Below are 16,926 nucleotides of genomic sequence, written 5' to 3' on the forward strand. Positions count from 1 at the left end.
CTTCCTTTCTTCTTCCTCGCTATCCTCAAACGGGGGAAGATCGTCACTGCTTTCAGAGGAAGAAACGTCAAGACCACTTCCCATCTCCTCCCCAGATAAAGAGATGGAAGCTGAGGCGGCCTCCTCACCGCCTTGGTTGTTGACCTCCTCCACGCTTTGGTCACATTCCTCCAAATAGGAATCAGGAGGAGTTGGGGGGCCTCGTGGAGGGGATCTCTCCGGAGCCGTTTGGTGTCCAAAGCCAGACGTCTCCCCCTCAGGCGTTTGGTCGCCTGAGCCATCGCTCCTATAATCTGGATCCTGTTCCGTCTGCATAGTCCGACCCATTGTGTCCTGCACAGACGCGCAAATGGTCGGAATCCAAGCATGAGGGTGGTCCCAATACCCTGAGACGGCACTACCAATCCTAGACTCAGCTGTCCCTGGTGAACGGCTGGATTCTACCCTAGGTTGTGCCGTGTGTGTTGGTGATGAATCCATTTATTGCAAGGAATATATACAAGCGGAAAAATGAAAAAAGAGCTGAAAGAGTCAGAGACGGTACCTTTAGATTTGATATCTGAAGGTAGACGGGTCCGCCTGTGTTGGTGCGACTGAGTGTCTTCGAAATTGCGTCTGACTCAGACGGATGACTTCTGTTTCTCTCTTTCAAGGTTCTCTCTAAGTTTACTCTGAAATTTTTGTGAAGTGTAACGAAAATATGAAGGTAAAACAGCTATATAAAGAGGGTAAATGAAGGGGTATTCCCGTAATTTACTCAGAAGTTGAAAAGTTAAATTTAGGCGGTAAAATTACCACCACTCAGAGAGTGACGCGTGTCACATATGCCACGTGGCGTGCTACGTCGCACCTGTGAGGGGCAAATGTTTAGGGTAATTTTATCCCTCCATGTGGCCCAATCAAAGGGTGACACGTGTCAGCCCGGGGATGGTCCAAAATGGACCATCCCTGTTTGACACGTGTCATTCCGGATATTAGGGGAAAAGGTCGGCCTTCAGTCCCAAATCCCGAGAAAGCCGTAATACGGCGTAGCCCATCTCTGATTAGGGTTCTGTCACCTGATCAGGGGCACAAATCCCAATGACCCTATAAATAGGGAGATGCCCCTCTTTTGGAGGGAACGTGTTTCCATTTACTAAAAATTGTCCCTTTGATAGAGACAACTGAGCTAGAAAACCTAGCAGATCCCCACCTAAATTTCCGCACCTTTTTCTCTCCTTCAAGTTACTAACTTGAGCGTTGGAGGCGGAGCACCACCCAAACGGTGTCTCCGTTGATTTTGCAGGTACAGAAGCCCTCCGGACCAGTCTTCGAGTTGTAACTCTCCCAAGGGACAAAAACACCCAAAACACCTTTCGTTGCTCGTTCCCGGTCCGAAAAACCCTAAGGGAAACTTGGATGTGTATATGAAACCGCTGGTAGAAGAGTTGAAACAATTATGGGAAGTTGGGGCAAACACATATGACATTTCGAGGAAACAAAATTTCACACTTCGAGCAGCCATCCTTTGGACTATTAGAAACTTCCCGGCTTATGCATGTTGTCTGGTTGGACTACAGCGGGTAAGAAGGCTTGTCCTTATTGCATGGAGAAAAGCAAAGCATTTTGGCTTGACCATGGAGGAAAAGTTTCCTGGTTTGATTGTCATCGCCAATTCCTTCCAGTTGATCACCCTTTTCGAAAGAGTAAAACTGCATTTTTTAAAAACAAAGTCGAGAAAGGTTCACCACCACATATCATGTCTGGAGAGGAGCTGTGGGAATGTGTTAAAGACCTTCCAAGGGCAGTAGATGGGCCGGAAGCACTGAAACTTCTCAAAAAAGCCAAAAAAGGGTGGTTCAAGCAAAGCACGCTCTGGGACCTTCCTTATTGGAAGCATTTGCTCGTTCGTCACAACTTAGATGTCATGCACATTGAAAAGAACTTCTTTGATCAGTTAATTCACACTATCATGGATGTCAAAAAGCATACATGTGACACGCCATCTGCCCAAAATGACATTGCCAAATACTGTAAACGGCCACAACTCCATCTTCAGGAGGATGACAGGGGAAAACAGTTCATGACAAAAGCCCCATTCGCCCTTGACAAGGCTCAGCGAAAAGTGTTGTGTGAGTGGGTTAAACAGTTGCGGTTTCCTGATGGATACGCCTCCAATTTGAGCAGATGCATAGATTTGCAAGCATGTAAGCTTCATGGAATGAAGAGCCACGACTGTCATGTGTTCATGGAGAGGTTGTTGCCCACCGCCTTAAGGGAATTGCTCCCTATCCATGTTTGAAATGCGATTACATAGATCAGTCTATTCTTCCGCGATTTGTGTTGCTACACAATCACAGTTAGTGACATGGAGCGGTTGGAGAAAAACATTGCTGAAATCCTTTGTAAGCTTGAGAAGGTTTTCCCTCCTGCTTTCTTTAACTCCATGGAGCATTTACCTATTCATTTTTCATATGATGGCAAGTTATATGGTCCTGTTCAATATAGATGGATGTATCCCTTCGAAAGGTAATTTCAACACCGTTTCACATCCTCTTTCTTAAAAAACATTCATTGTCATGACTTGTTCAATGTAATTGCAGGTTCTTGAATCACTTGAAACGAAAAATTGGGAACAAGGCTCGGTTGAAGGTTCCATATGCAATGCTTATCTCTCTGAAGAGATAGCAAACTTCTGCTCAAATTATTTCCAAGTGTCGGTCGACACAAAAACACGAGATCTCGGTCGTAATGTGAATGTAGATGTTGATAGCAAAATGGACAACGCAGATTTACCAAAGTTGTTCTCGGTGGACAGTGGTCATGTCTCAACTGAGGGTAAAACTCGGTATTTAGATGACAAGGAACTCGAGTGTGCTCATTTGTTCGTGTTAAGAAACAGTGTGACGTGGGAAAATTAGGTCGTTGGACTAATCCTCCTAAGCCAAACAAAATTTATAAACACTCAACAAACCTAAATACAAGTATAGAGGTAAGTTAAGGGTCGAACCCAAAGGAACGGTAATGTCTAAGTGCTTTCAATTATGTGCCTAAGCTAGGTCGAAGACGAAGGGTAAAAGAGGACACTAACAACTACTAAGACAAAGAAACCAAACAAATAAAATGCTAGGGATTAGGATTCACTTATAATAGCAATGAACAATGCAAATTGGTTTAGGAAGTTGACTAAGTCAAGCAATGCAAGGGAAAATCAATTATGTAACCAAAAGAGCATATCAAGCTATTCTCCTAGAGGTCTAACTAGCGTCAACTACGATAAACTCTAGCTAGGAAACATCACTAGACACCTCAATCGTGTAAATGCAAGCCACAAATCAATGGTCTGTATCAATGTGAACTTACAATGCAATCTAGTGTGAATAACAAGGGTGATCAAGCCTAAATCAAACACACACATGCACATAATCAATTAACCAATTTAATCACATCATCAACTCCATCAAAATCCCCAATCTAAATCAATTCATTACATTATACAAGCTTCACCAAATCCCTAACCAAACAACTACTCTAGCAACATCATCAATTCAACAAACAACTAAAGTAATCAACAATCAAAGAAGAACAATTACTCTAATCAAACATCAATCATCAAAATCTAATCAAAATCAACAATCTAAACATGAATACTAAACAAAACAATAAATGAGATAGAGTTTAGAAATGCTCATTGATAATAGAGTAGATCTCCAATACAATTGTCACCATTGGATCTTCAATCTCTCAATCACCATTGAAATTCTTCACTTTCTCTCTCTAAAATATACTCCTAAAACTAACCCCTAAATCTAGAGAGAGAAGCTCTCAACTAAGCTAAGAATATGATCTAATTCTATTATGAATTGTTACTACAAAAATAGAAGGGAAAAACTATATATACAAAGGAGAAGGTCGGTATTGATGCCCAAGAAGAGACCCACGCAGGTGCGGGCGCTCGGAGGAGAGAGAACGGGGCGCACGGGAGCACACCCAGGTTTGTGCGCCCGCACACACCAGATGTGCGGCCGCACACGACTGATGTGCGGCCGTACACTCCTCATGTGCGCCCGCACATAGCTGCAGCGCCCTCCTTTCTTCTTTGCCCTTGCTCACGAGGTGCACGCATCCTAGATGATGATGATGGAGGACAAGGTAGGCAGCAACTTCCTTGAATTTCTTGAAGAAAATGAGCCATGAGGAAGGCATTTATAAGGCCTTGAAGCATGCCCCTTTGATCCCTCTTTTGACTTGAAACTTCTTACACAAGCTTTAGGCATGAAAACAATGAAAGATCATGGAGAGCAAGCTCGGGAATCCTTGAACAATCAATCACAACCTACAAACAAAGGAGAAAAAGCAAATAAAAGGGAAAAATAACAAATAAACTAGAAAAAGCACAAAATAGAGAAACTAACTACAAAATGCATGAAATGAAGAAAACAAGAATAAAACTAAGGAAAACTAAAGGAAGGAGAGATAAAATGGAATAAAAATCATCCAAAAAGGAACCAAATGAGTGCCAAAAATGTCACTCATCAAATTCCCCCAAGCTAAACTTTTGCTCGTCCTCGAGCAAAACAAAGCAAGAAAGAGAGAGGATGAAAATTTTATTGAAAAAGAAAGACTCAAGATAAGAATATACACTAAAACTCATTGTCGTAGGAATCACGGTTGTTTTTAGCTACAACAAGCCCTTTAAACCCCAAAGTCGCCTATGAGGACGAGTGAGGTCTCGTAAGGGTATCCTAAGAGTTTGACCCATAACTCTCTTAATAATACAAACAAGGCAAAGCATGAACAAGAAAACAAAATACAAGAAAAGCAAACAAATGTTCATGAAAGGACTTTTGCAAATGTACAAGCACAAGTGGATGCAAATCTTTCTAAAAAAGTAAGGGAGTGCACGTTCCAAGATACCCAAAGTTGATTGAAACATAAATATGCTAAGCATAGGAACTAGCTTTCACAATCCACTTTCATCCCAAACAATCTTACCGCGTTCTTCCTAATAGCTTCAAATCGACCTCAAGTGAGCATCCCAATGATTCCACGAAGGAACCGGAAAAAGAGAATTTTTAGGCTACTCGACATCTTGACTTTTGCATTCCCTCTCCCTATTCCTAAGACTCACATTCCTCTCCACCGATGAATGACTCAACCACTTAGGTCAAAAGGTCTTTCCCCAAGGTTGTAACGTTAAGGCAAAAGGGTGAAGGTAGGCTAAAATTTAAAATTTGGTGGTTTTCCTAAAAGTGAAGCAAAGAACGGTCAATTCTTAGAATCACAATCAAGTAGTCACCAAACAAAAACAAACTAACACCCCGAAGCTTATTCAAAGCTATAAACCACAAACATATATACTAAAAGCGTGAGAACGCTTCCCCCCAAGCTTAAATGGAGCATTGTCCTCAATGCTCAAAAAGGGAGAAAACTCACATCAAAATATTTTTGAATTTTTCATTTTTCACTTTTTTTTTCTTTTTTTTTTAGTGGTGCTTTGTCCTTGCCTCTTTTAACTTTGGACGGCTTTTTCGATTTTGCACTTATTTGTCCATGCCTTTTGTAATATAGGACGGCTTTTACTCATACTCATTTGCCATTATTCACAAAGAAATCATATCACAATCATGCTTTCATAAGAACCAAACATTCCAACTTCTCCTCCACAAACTCCATCAACATGATCAATTGCTTCACAAAAACCAAGAAAAGTAGAAAAATGAAACAAAAGGCCAAAGATCTAAAGATGTGGCTTGAAAAGAAGGTATAAGGCTCAAATGGTTGCAAGAAGGAAAATGTAAACCCAAAAATAAAGAAAGAAACAAACTATCCTAAAAATGAAAAATACCACCCCGAAAAAGGTGCCTTTTTCCTCCCTAAATGGTTCGGTCTCGGATTCAAGATCTATGAGCCAAGTTTCAAGATTAGGTTTGCAAGAAGTCAAGGATCCATGCCGCTCATACAAGTAAGGTAGAAGGCTTGAAAAACAAAGAACTCACACGGATGTAGCAAAAACTCACTATTGGCGTCAAATCGACTATAGGAAGCAACTACCAAACATGCCACAAACAAGTAGAATCCGGCTTCATGTTCCCACTAGTTCTAACCAACTACCTTAGCATGCTTTATCCTAGAATCAACCAAGCGTACTCTCAAACCGTGCACACCGTTACCATTTAGGAAGAAAAGCATTCAATTATACAAGTTCAAATGTTACTATGTCCAAAGCAAGAACAAAACAAAACACATTGCAAATTTGCCTTGATAGAAACAAAAATCTTTTTGGAGTTTTTCAAAATAAGAGAAACATGGAAAAGCATATACAAAGGTGCATAACACATAAGGATCAACATCCCACCAAACATGATAGAATACCCTCCCCCAAGCTTGAATGAGACAATACACTCAAACATAAATCATATAATCCATGGGAGGGGAAAACAAGGAGATCAATCCAACAAACCAACATATGTCCAACATGGCATCATCCACTTGATAAAGAGCAAGGAAGGATATTACCGGATATTAGGTGGGTGTAAATACCCGCAAATGACCCAATTAAACCTTTCATAGCTAATTTCTCAAGAATTGAACCTTGTTTCCATGTGCTAGTAAAAATAGGAGTCAACCTTCCTTGATTCTTGATCCAAATCGAAGCACCAAAGTATATCAAGTCATGTACCTAGCAAAAGGCACACAAACATTTCCATGAGAGAAAATCTATTCTAAAAAGAAAAGGAAAATCTAATCTAAAACATGGGTTACTTCCCAAGAAAGGCTTGCTTAAGGTCCAAGCTTGACCGCTCTAGTAAAATAATATTGCAATGATCGCAAGAGCTTGTCAAATGCACTACTATACATTTCATAAGAAAGTAAGTGTGCACATGACAAAAATAAGGCATGCAACAAGCAAAGTGCACACCTATGAGGAGAGAGATGCCAAGGGAAGGAAGAAGAATCAAAAGAAAACTCAACAAAATAAGAAGAAAAGGAAAAAGAGAAAGAAGAAGAAAAGGAAAAAGAAGGCAAACTCTCCTCAAAATATTTTTGGTTGGCAACATCACCTTTTTCCCAAATTGGAGACAAATGAGCCACATTCAAATCATCATAGACAAAAGGGTCCCCAATAGGCTTACCAACAAAGGAAGGGAGAAAAATAGGGCAATAGGAGATGTGATTAAACTTTTAAGAGAAAGGGGTATGAGAAATAGGCAAAGGGTTAGCTACTCCCTCAACATATAGTCTCACATCACTAATGAGGGCATGAAAATCAATCATAGAATCCTCAAAAGAAGAACACTCATGATCACCATCTCCCTCAAACATCCAACTCCCAAGAGGAACCACATAATCTTCTCCACTACCTTCATGAACAATAGCTCCCTCAATTTCCTTAAAGCCTAGAGTCTCAAAACCATGCATGAATGGAGGCAAATTAATTTCAAAATCATCTCTCTCCCATGAAGCATCATCAATGAACTTGCTTAAAAGGCTATGACTATTCCCTATGCACTCAACAAACATAATTGTCATAACCTCAAACGAGTCCAAATACTCATGGATAGAAGAGTCACATTCATACACTTGAAACTCATCACAATCAACAAAGGAAGAGATGTCTAGACTCAAAATTTCATCAAACTCATTATCACTCTCGACTCTCTCTCCTTCACTCCTATGCTCAACAATAGGATCCTCACACACTCTTGGTTGCTCGGAATTACCATCATCACCCTCAACACACACATTAGATTTGTAACTTTCACACATAAGCATCAAGGATGACAAATGGCTTCCTAGCTCTTCATTTCTCCTTCTTCCCTCCTCAAAACGCTCCTCATTCTTTTTCATCATCTCCAATTGACTTCTTAAACAATTAAGAGTCGACTCTTTTGTAGGCCCAAGATCATCACGAAGCTCAACATGCCTAATTTGAGTTTCCAAGGTAGCAACAAGAGATTCAAAAGGGGTAGGAGATTGAGGCTCAACAAGAGAAGAAGAAGTACAACCAAAAGTGGGATCATCATCATTAAAAACATGAGCATTTTCATCAAATAGGGGGTTGGGAGCATTTTCAAATATATGAGATTTGTTAGCTTGAACAGGCAACACATTATCATGAACAAATGAGGAAATAGAATTGGAAGCATTTCTTCTAGGTTCAACTATGGGGTCATGTGACATATCATGGTAAATCATGCTAGCATTGAAAGAATTAACACATTGCACATCAAAAATGGAAGCACGTTTACCCTTGTTATAGACATCCCAAGCAAACCAAACATAAAATTTCCAAGCATCTTCAATAGAAAATGCTCTAAAATCACCATTATGCATTCCTTCAACTATATCCCTAGTTTGCTCATTCAAACCATGATAACAAATCTCACAAGCTTCCCAAAGACTACAACAATTATAGTCAAGAAATTCCTTAAGTCTATTGAAATAATCACAAAAAGGCTCATCATCATGTTGAGAAAAAGATAGACATGCCATTTTTACAAAGAAGACAAAAACAAAATAAAAGAAAAGTATACACAAAGACCTAGACTCAAGCAATCAAAAACACTCAAACATTGACACCGTTCCCCGGCAACGACGCCATTTTGACGTGGGAAAATTAGGTCGTTGGACTAATCCTCCTAAGCCAAACAAAATTTATAAACACTCAACAAACCTAAATACAAGTATAGAGGTAAGTTAAGGGTCGAACCCAAAGGAACGGTAATGTCTAAGTGCTTTCAATTATGTGCCTAAGCTAGGTCGAAGACGAAGGGTAAAAGAGGACACTAACAACTACTAAGACAAAGAAACCAAACAAATAAAATGCTAGGGATTAGGATTCACTTATAATAGCAATGAACAATGAAAATTGGTTTAGGAAGTTGACTAAGTCAAGCAATGCAAGGGAAAATCAATTATGTAACCAAAAGAGCATATCAAGCTATTCTCCTAGAGGTCTAACTAGCGTCAACTACGATAAACTCTAGCTAGGAAACATCACTAGACACCTCAATCGTGTAAATGCAAGCCACAAATCAATGGTCTGTATCAATGTGAACTTATAATGCAATCTAGTGTGAATAACAAGGGTGATCAAGCCTAAATCAAACACACACATGCACATAATCAATTAACCAATTTAATCACATCATCAACTCCATCAAAATCCCCAATCTACATCAATTCATTACATTATACAAGCTTCACCAAATCCCTAACCAAACAACTACTCTAGCAACATCATCAATTCAACAAACAACTAAAGTAATCAACAATCAAAGAAGAACAATTACTCTAATCAAACATCAATCATCAAATCATCAAAATCTAATCAAAATCAACAATCTAAACATGAATACTAAACAAAACAATAAATGAGATAGAGTTTAGAAATGCTCATTGATAATAGAGTAGATCTCCAATACAATTGTCACCATTGGATCTTCAATCTCTCAATCACCATTGAAATTCTTCACTTTCTCTCTCTAAAATCTACTCCTCAAACTAACCCCTAAATCTAGAGAGAGAAGCTCTCAACTAAGCTAAGAATATGATCTAATTCTATTATGAATTGTTACTACAAAAATAGAAGGGAAAAACTATATATACAAAGGAGAAGGTCGGTATTGATGCCCAAGAAGAGACCCACGCAGGTGCGGGCGCTCGGAGGAGAGAGAACGGTGCGCACGGGAGCACACCCAGGTATGTGCGCCCGCACATACCATATGTGCGCCCGCACACACCAGATGTGCGCCCGCACACACCAGATGTGCGCCCGCACACGACTGATGTGCGGCCGCACACTCCTCATGTGCGCTCGCACATAGCTGCAGCGCCCTCCTTTCTTCTTTGCCCTTGCTCACGAGGTGCACGCATCCTAGATGATGATGATGGAGGACAAGGTAGGCAACAACTTCCTTGAATTTCTTGAAGAAAATGAGCCATGAGAAAGGCATTTATAAGGCCTTGAAGCATGCCCCTTTGATCCCTCTTTTGACTTGAAACTTCTTGCACAAGCTTTAGGCATGAAAACAATGAAAGATCATGGAGAGCAAGCTCGGGAATCCTTGGACAATCAATCACAACCTACAAACAATGGAGAAAAAGCAAATAAAAGGGAAAAATAACAAATAAACTAGAAAAAGCACAAAATAGAGAAACTAACTACAAAATGCATAAAATGAAGAAAACAAGAATAAAACTAAGGAAAACTAAAGAAAGGAGAGATAAAATGGAATAAAAATCATCCAAAAAGGAACCAAATGAGTGCCAAAAATGTCACTCATCACAGTGGTGTTCTTGGCAAATACGAAAGGTATTCATTTTAAGGAATGAATTGAAATCAAAGTTCTAAACAATTAAAATGTTTGAACTACTAATTTATCTTGGTTCATTTATGAAATAGGAAGTTTGAGGACTACATTCTTATTACTCGACCTTACCTGCGTAGAGAAGAAGTCATGGAGAAATGTGAATCTCAATTCTCTGATTGGTTTCATCACAAGGTGATAGAAACTTTCTAGCTTTTATGTAAAAATGAATTATAGATGTTGCAATTTTATCGATTTGATGTATTGTGACATGTGTAGGTGGTTGAAGAAAAACCAAATTCAGATGCCATGCAAGCATTGTCCATGCGCCCTTTCAAGCGTGTTCGAACATGGAAGCAGATTTTTGTTTGTGGATTTAAATTCCATACACATTCCCATGGCAAACACAAGTCTACCATGAATTATGGCGTGTGTGTGTCTAGTGAGGACGGTGGAGAGTACTTTGGGATTCTAAATGACATCATTAAACTAGTCTGCACTAGTCCGGAAAAACAGTACAAGACTATTCTGTTTAAGTGTAGTTGGATGGATTGTGGTAGGGGTATGAACATACATGAACAATACAAGCTAGTGGAAGTAAATCATACTAAACAATACCCCAAGTATGATCCCTTTGTGTTATCTTATCAAGTGACCCAAGTGTAATACGCATCCTACCCGAGCCTAAAATGGGATCGAGTTCAAGTATCCCCTAAGGTCCCAAGACTTCTCGCCACCGGGCCCCGTAACCTCAAAATTCTTCAAAAAGCATGGATCATAGCCTTCAATTTTGGAATTTTTTGACCTTTTTTCGCCAGGAAATAAAAAATGCCGAGATGCTTACCATGGACCCTAATATACCCTGGGAGTCCAATTGAGTGGGTGGAACAATCCAATATGCCTTTAAATAGTCAATTTACCCGTTCCAAATTTGCACCGATATCGTGACCTCAAGCCTACCACGGACAATTATGGCAAAATATAATGGTCATATATGGTTCCAAACGTTATTATATGACCCTAAGATGTTTCCCCCAGGGTCTCAAGACTTTTCGCCACCTGGCCCCAAAACCTCAAAATTCCTAACAATATTGGATTATAACCATCAATTTTGGAATTTTTTTGACCTTTTTTCGCCCGGAAATAAAAAATACCGAGATGCCTACTATGGACCCTAATACACCCTGGGAGTCTATTTGGGTGGGTCCAACCATCCAATATCCCTTTCAAAATTCAATTTACCCGTTCCAAACTTGCACCAATATCGTGACCTCAACCCTACCACGAACATTTATGGAAATATATAATGGACATCTATGGTTCCAAACGTCATTATATGACCCTAAGATGTATCCCCCATGGTCTCAAGACTTTTCGCCACCAGGCCCCGTAACCTCGAAATTTCTCAAAAAGCGTGGATTATAGCCTTTAATTTTAGAATTTTTTGACCTTTTTTCGCCCAAAAATAAAAATTGCCGAGATGTTTACCATGGTTCCTAATACCCACGGGAGTCCAATTGAGTGGGCGGAAACATCTAATATGCCTTAAATTGGTCAATTTAACCTTTCAAAATTTGCACCGATTTCGTAAACTAAAGCCTACCACGACTATTTTGTATAACATATAAGGGTCATATATGGTTCCAAACGTCATTATATGACCCTAAGATGTATCCCCTAAAGTCTCAACAGTTTTCGCCACCGGGCCTCGTAACCTCAAAATTCCTCAAAAACCGTGGATTATAGCCTTCAGTTTTGGAATATTTTAACCTTTTTCTCCCGGAAATAAATATTTCCAAGACGCTTACCAAGGACCCTAATACACCTGGGAGACTATTTGGGTGGGTCCAACCATCTAATATGCCTTTAAACAGTCAATTTACCCGTTCTAATCTTGCACAAATATCATGACCTCAAGCCTACCACAGACATGTATGGCAACATATAATGGTCATATATGGTTCGAAACGTCATTATATGACCCTGAGATGTATCCCTTAAGGTCTCAAGACTTTTCGCCGCCAGGGTCCGTAACCTCAAAAATCCTCAAAAAGCGTGCATTATAGACTTCAATTTTGGAATTTTTTGACCTTTTTTCGTCCGGAAATAAAAATTGCCGAGATGCTTACCATGGTTCCAATACCCTCCGGGAGGCCAATTGAGTGGGTGGAACCATCCAATATGCTTTTAAACAGTCAATTTAGTCCTGCCAAACTAGTTCCAAACATCATTATATGACCCTAAGATGTATCCCCTAAGGTCTAAAGACTTTTCGCGACCGGGCCCCGTAACCTTAAAATTCCTCACAAAACGTGGATTATAACCTTCAATTTTGGAATTTTTTTACCTTTTTTCGTCAGGAAATAAAAATTGCCGAAATGTTTATCATGGTTCCTAATACACTCCGGGAGTCCAATTGAGTGGGTGGAACAATCCAATATGCCTTTAAACAGTCAATTTGCCTGTTCCAAACTTGCACTGATATCGTGACCTCAAGCCTACCACGGACATTTATGGCAACATATAATGCTCATATATGGTTCCAAACGTCATTATATGACCCTAGGATGTATCCCCTAAGGTCTCAAGAATTTTTGCCACCGGGCCCCGTAGCCTCAAAATTGCTCACAAAGCGTGGATTATAGCCTTCAATTTTGGAATTTTTTGACCTTTTTTCGCCCGGAAATAAAAATTGCCGAGATGTTTACCATGGTTCTTAATTTCCCTACGGGAGTCCTATTGAGTGGGTGGAACCATCCAATATAACTTTAAATAGTCAATTTACCCGTTCCATCTTGCATCGATATCGTGACCTCAAGCCTACCACATACATTTATGGCAACATATAATGCTCATATATAGTTCCGAACGTTATTATATGACCCTAAGATGTATCCCCTAAGGTCTCAAGACTTTTCGCCACCGGGCCCCGTAACCTCAAAATTCTTTACAAAGAGTGGATTATAGCCTTCAGTTTTGGAATTTTTTGAGATTTTTTCGCCCGGAAATAAAAAATGTCGAGATGTTTACCATGGTTCGTTATACCCTCCGAGAGTCCAATTGAGTGGGGGAACCATCCAATATGCCTTACAACGGTCAATTTACCCGTTCCAAATTTGAACCGATTTCGTAAACTAAAGCCTACCAGGGTTATTTTGTACAACATATAAGGGTCATATATGGTTCCAAACGTCATTATATGACCCTAAGATGTCCCCTAGGGTGTCAAGCCTTTTCGCCACCGGGCCCCGTAGCCTCAAAATTCCTCAAAAAAGCGTGGATTATAGCCTTCAATTTTGCAAATTTTTGACCTTTTTTCGCCCGGAAATAAAAATTGCCGAGATGCTTACCATGGTTCCTAATACCCTGCGGGAGTCCAATTGAGTGGGTGGAACCATCCAATATGCTTTTAAACAATCAATTTACCCGTTCCAAACATGCACCGATATCGTGACCTCAAGCCTACATCGGACATTTATGGCAACTTATAACGGTCATATATGGTTCCAAATGTCATTATATGACCCTAAGATGTATCCCCTAGGGTCTCAAGACTTTTCGCCACCGGGCCCCGTAACCTCAAAATTCCTCAAAAAGCGTGGATTTTAGCCATCAATTTTGGAATTTTTTAACCTAAATTCGCCCGGAAATTAAAATTACTGAGATTTTTACCATGGTTCCTAATACCCTCCGGGATTCCAAATGAGTGGATGGAACCATCCAATATGCCATTAAACAGTTAATTTACCAGTTCCAAACTTGCACCGATATCGTGAGCTCAAACCTACCACGAACATTTATGGCAACATATAAGGGTCATATATAGTTCCAAACGTCATTATATGACCCTAAGATGTATCCCCTAGGGTCTCAAGATTTTTCGCTACCGGGCCCCGTAACCTCAAAATTCCTCAAAAAGCGTGGATTATAGCCTTCAATTTTGGAATTTTTCAACCTTTTTTTTGCCCGGAAATAAAAATTGTCAAGATATTTGTCATGGTTCCTAATACCCTCCAAGATTCCAATTGATTGGGTGGAACCATCCAATATGCCTTTAAACAGTCAATTTACCCATTCCAAACTTGCACCGATATCGTGACCTCAAGCCTACCACGGACATTTATGGAAACATATAAGGATCATATATGGTTCCAAACATCATTATATGACCCTAAGATGTATCCCCTAGGGTCTCAAGACTTTTTCCCACCGGGCCCCGTAACCTCAAAATTCCTCAAAAAGCGTGGATTATAGCCTTCAATTTTGGAATTTTTTAACCTTTTTTTTCCCGGAAATAAAAATTTCCGAGATGTTTACCGTGGGTCCTAATACCCTCCGTGAGTCTGATTGAGTGGGTGGAACCATCCAATATGCCTTTAAAAAGTCGATTTTCCGTTTCAAACTTGCACCGATATCGTGACCTCAAGCCTACCACGGACATATATGGCAACATATAAGGGTCATATATGGTTCCAAACAACATTATATGACCCTAAGATGTATCCCCTAGGATCTCAAGAGTTTTCGCCACCGGGCCCTGTAACCTCAAAATTCCTTAAAAAGCGTGGATATAGCCTTCAATTTTGGAATTTTTTGACCTTTTTTCGCCTTGAAATAAAAATTGAAGAGATGTTTACTATGGTTCCTAATACCCTCCGGGATTCCAATTGAGTGGAAGGAACCATCCAATATGCCATTAAACAGTCAATTTACCCGTTCTAAACTTTCACCGATATCGTGACCTCAAGCCTATCACGGACATTTGTGGCAACATATAAGGGTCACATATGGTTCCAAACGTCATTATAGGACTCTAAGATGTATCTCCTAGGGTCTCAAGACTTTTCGCCACCGGGTCCTGTAACCTAAAAATTCCTCAAAAAGCGTGGATTAAATCCTTAAATTTTGGAATTTTTAGACCTTTTTTCGCCCTGAAATAAAAATTGCCGAGATGTTTACCACGGTTCTTAATACCCTCCGGGAGTCCAATTGAGTGGGTGGAACCATCCAATATGTCTTTAAACAGTCAATTTACCCGTTCCAAACTTTCACCGATATCATGACCTCAAGCCTACCACGGACATTTGTGCCAACATACAAAGGTCATATATGGTTCCAAACGTCATTAAATGACTATAAGATATATCTCCTAGGGTCTCAAGAGTTTTCGCCACCGGGCCCCGTAACCTCAAAATTCCTCAAAAAGCGTGGATTATGGCCTTCAATTTTGGAATTTTTTCACCTTTTTTCGCCCGGAAATAAAAATTGCCGAGGTGTTTAGCGTGGTTCCTAATACCCTCCGAGAGTCAAATTGAGTGGTTGGAACTATCCAATATGCCTTCAAACAATCAATTTACCCGTTCTAAACTTGCACCGATATCGTGACCTCAAGCCTACCACGGACATTTGTGGCAACATATTATGGTATATATGGTTCCAAACTTCATTATATGACCCTAAGATAGGGTCTCAAGAATTTTCGCCACCATGCCCCATATCCTCAAAATTCCTCAAAAGCGTGGATATGCCTTCAATTTTAGAATTTTTTGACCTTTTTTCGCCTGGAAATAAAAATTGTCGAGATATTTACCATGGTTCCTAATATCCTACGGGAGTCCAATTGAGTGGGTGGAACCATCCAATATGCCTTCAAACAGTCAATTTACCCGTTCCAAACTTGCACCGATATCGTGACCTCAAGCCTACCACGGACATTAATGGTAACATATAAGGGTCATATATGGTTCCAAAAATCATTATATGACCCTAAGATGTATCCCCTAGGGTCTCAAGACTTTTCGCCACCGGGCTCTGTAACCTCAAAATTCCTCAAAAAGCGTGGATGTTAGATTGTTTTTTATTTATTTACTTATTCTTTTGTTTTTCTTTTCTATTTTTTTTTAACTTGCTTTTTGAATGTTACACAAATTGCAAACCTTCCCATCCCATGGTTAGGTGAATGTGGGTTGAATAAATGAGGCCAAACGTTAGACGAGGCTCAAAGTGGTTGATGAATAAATGGATATGTGATCGAATGAAAATGGTTTAAGGGGAACGATAGGGTTGCAAAGGTGCCTCAAACTATTGGTGTACCTTGTGTTTAGTTTGGTGGTTTTTTTTTTTTTCGAATGACATGATTGAATTCAAATTAAATAGTTGCTTATTGATGGAACATGGCATAGAGACATAAGGATAAGGAGAACCTATGCTAGACTTATTAGGGAAAAAGGGTTGGAACAAAGCAAAAAAAGCATGAAATCTTGTATAGAAACTTGTCTTGTGCTTCGTCTTCATGGATGCTTATGAATTACTTGTTACCGCCAAGAGGGACAAGAAATTTGTTATTGCTGATGCTTTGATTGGAAGAAAAGAAGGAAGGAATGATGTTCCCCTTATTCTTCCAACTCTTGCCTAGTGAATCTTGAACTCGAGTATAATGGAACAAAATGAGCTCACTTAATGCATTGACTCAATAAATTGGATTGGAAAGGAAGAGTGTATTAAAAAAACTTTAAAACCAATGTGAAATACTCTACTCATTCCTATTATGACGGAAAACGATGCATGCATGGTCCTAGTATACGATCATCAGAAATATAGTGCATTAATCGAAGAAAAAGTGCGTGCAACGACT

This window comes from Chenopodium album, chromosome 19 (genome assembly GCF_948465745.1).
Source record: "Chenopodium album chromosome 19, dcCheAlbu1.1, whole genome shotgun sequence".
Lineage (NCBI taxonomy): Eukaryota > Viridiplantae > Streptophyta > Magnoliopsida > Caryophyllales > Amaranthaceae > Chenopodium > Chenopodium album.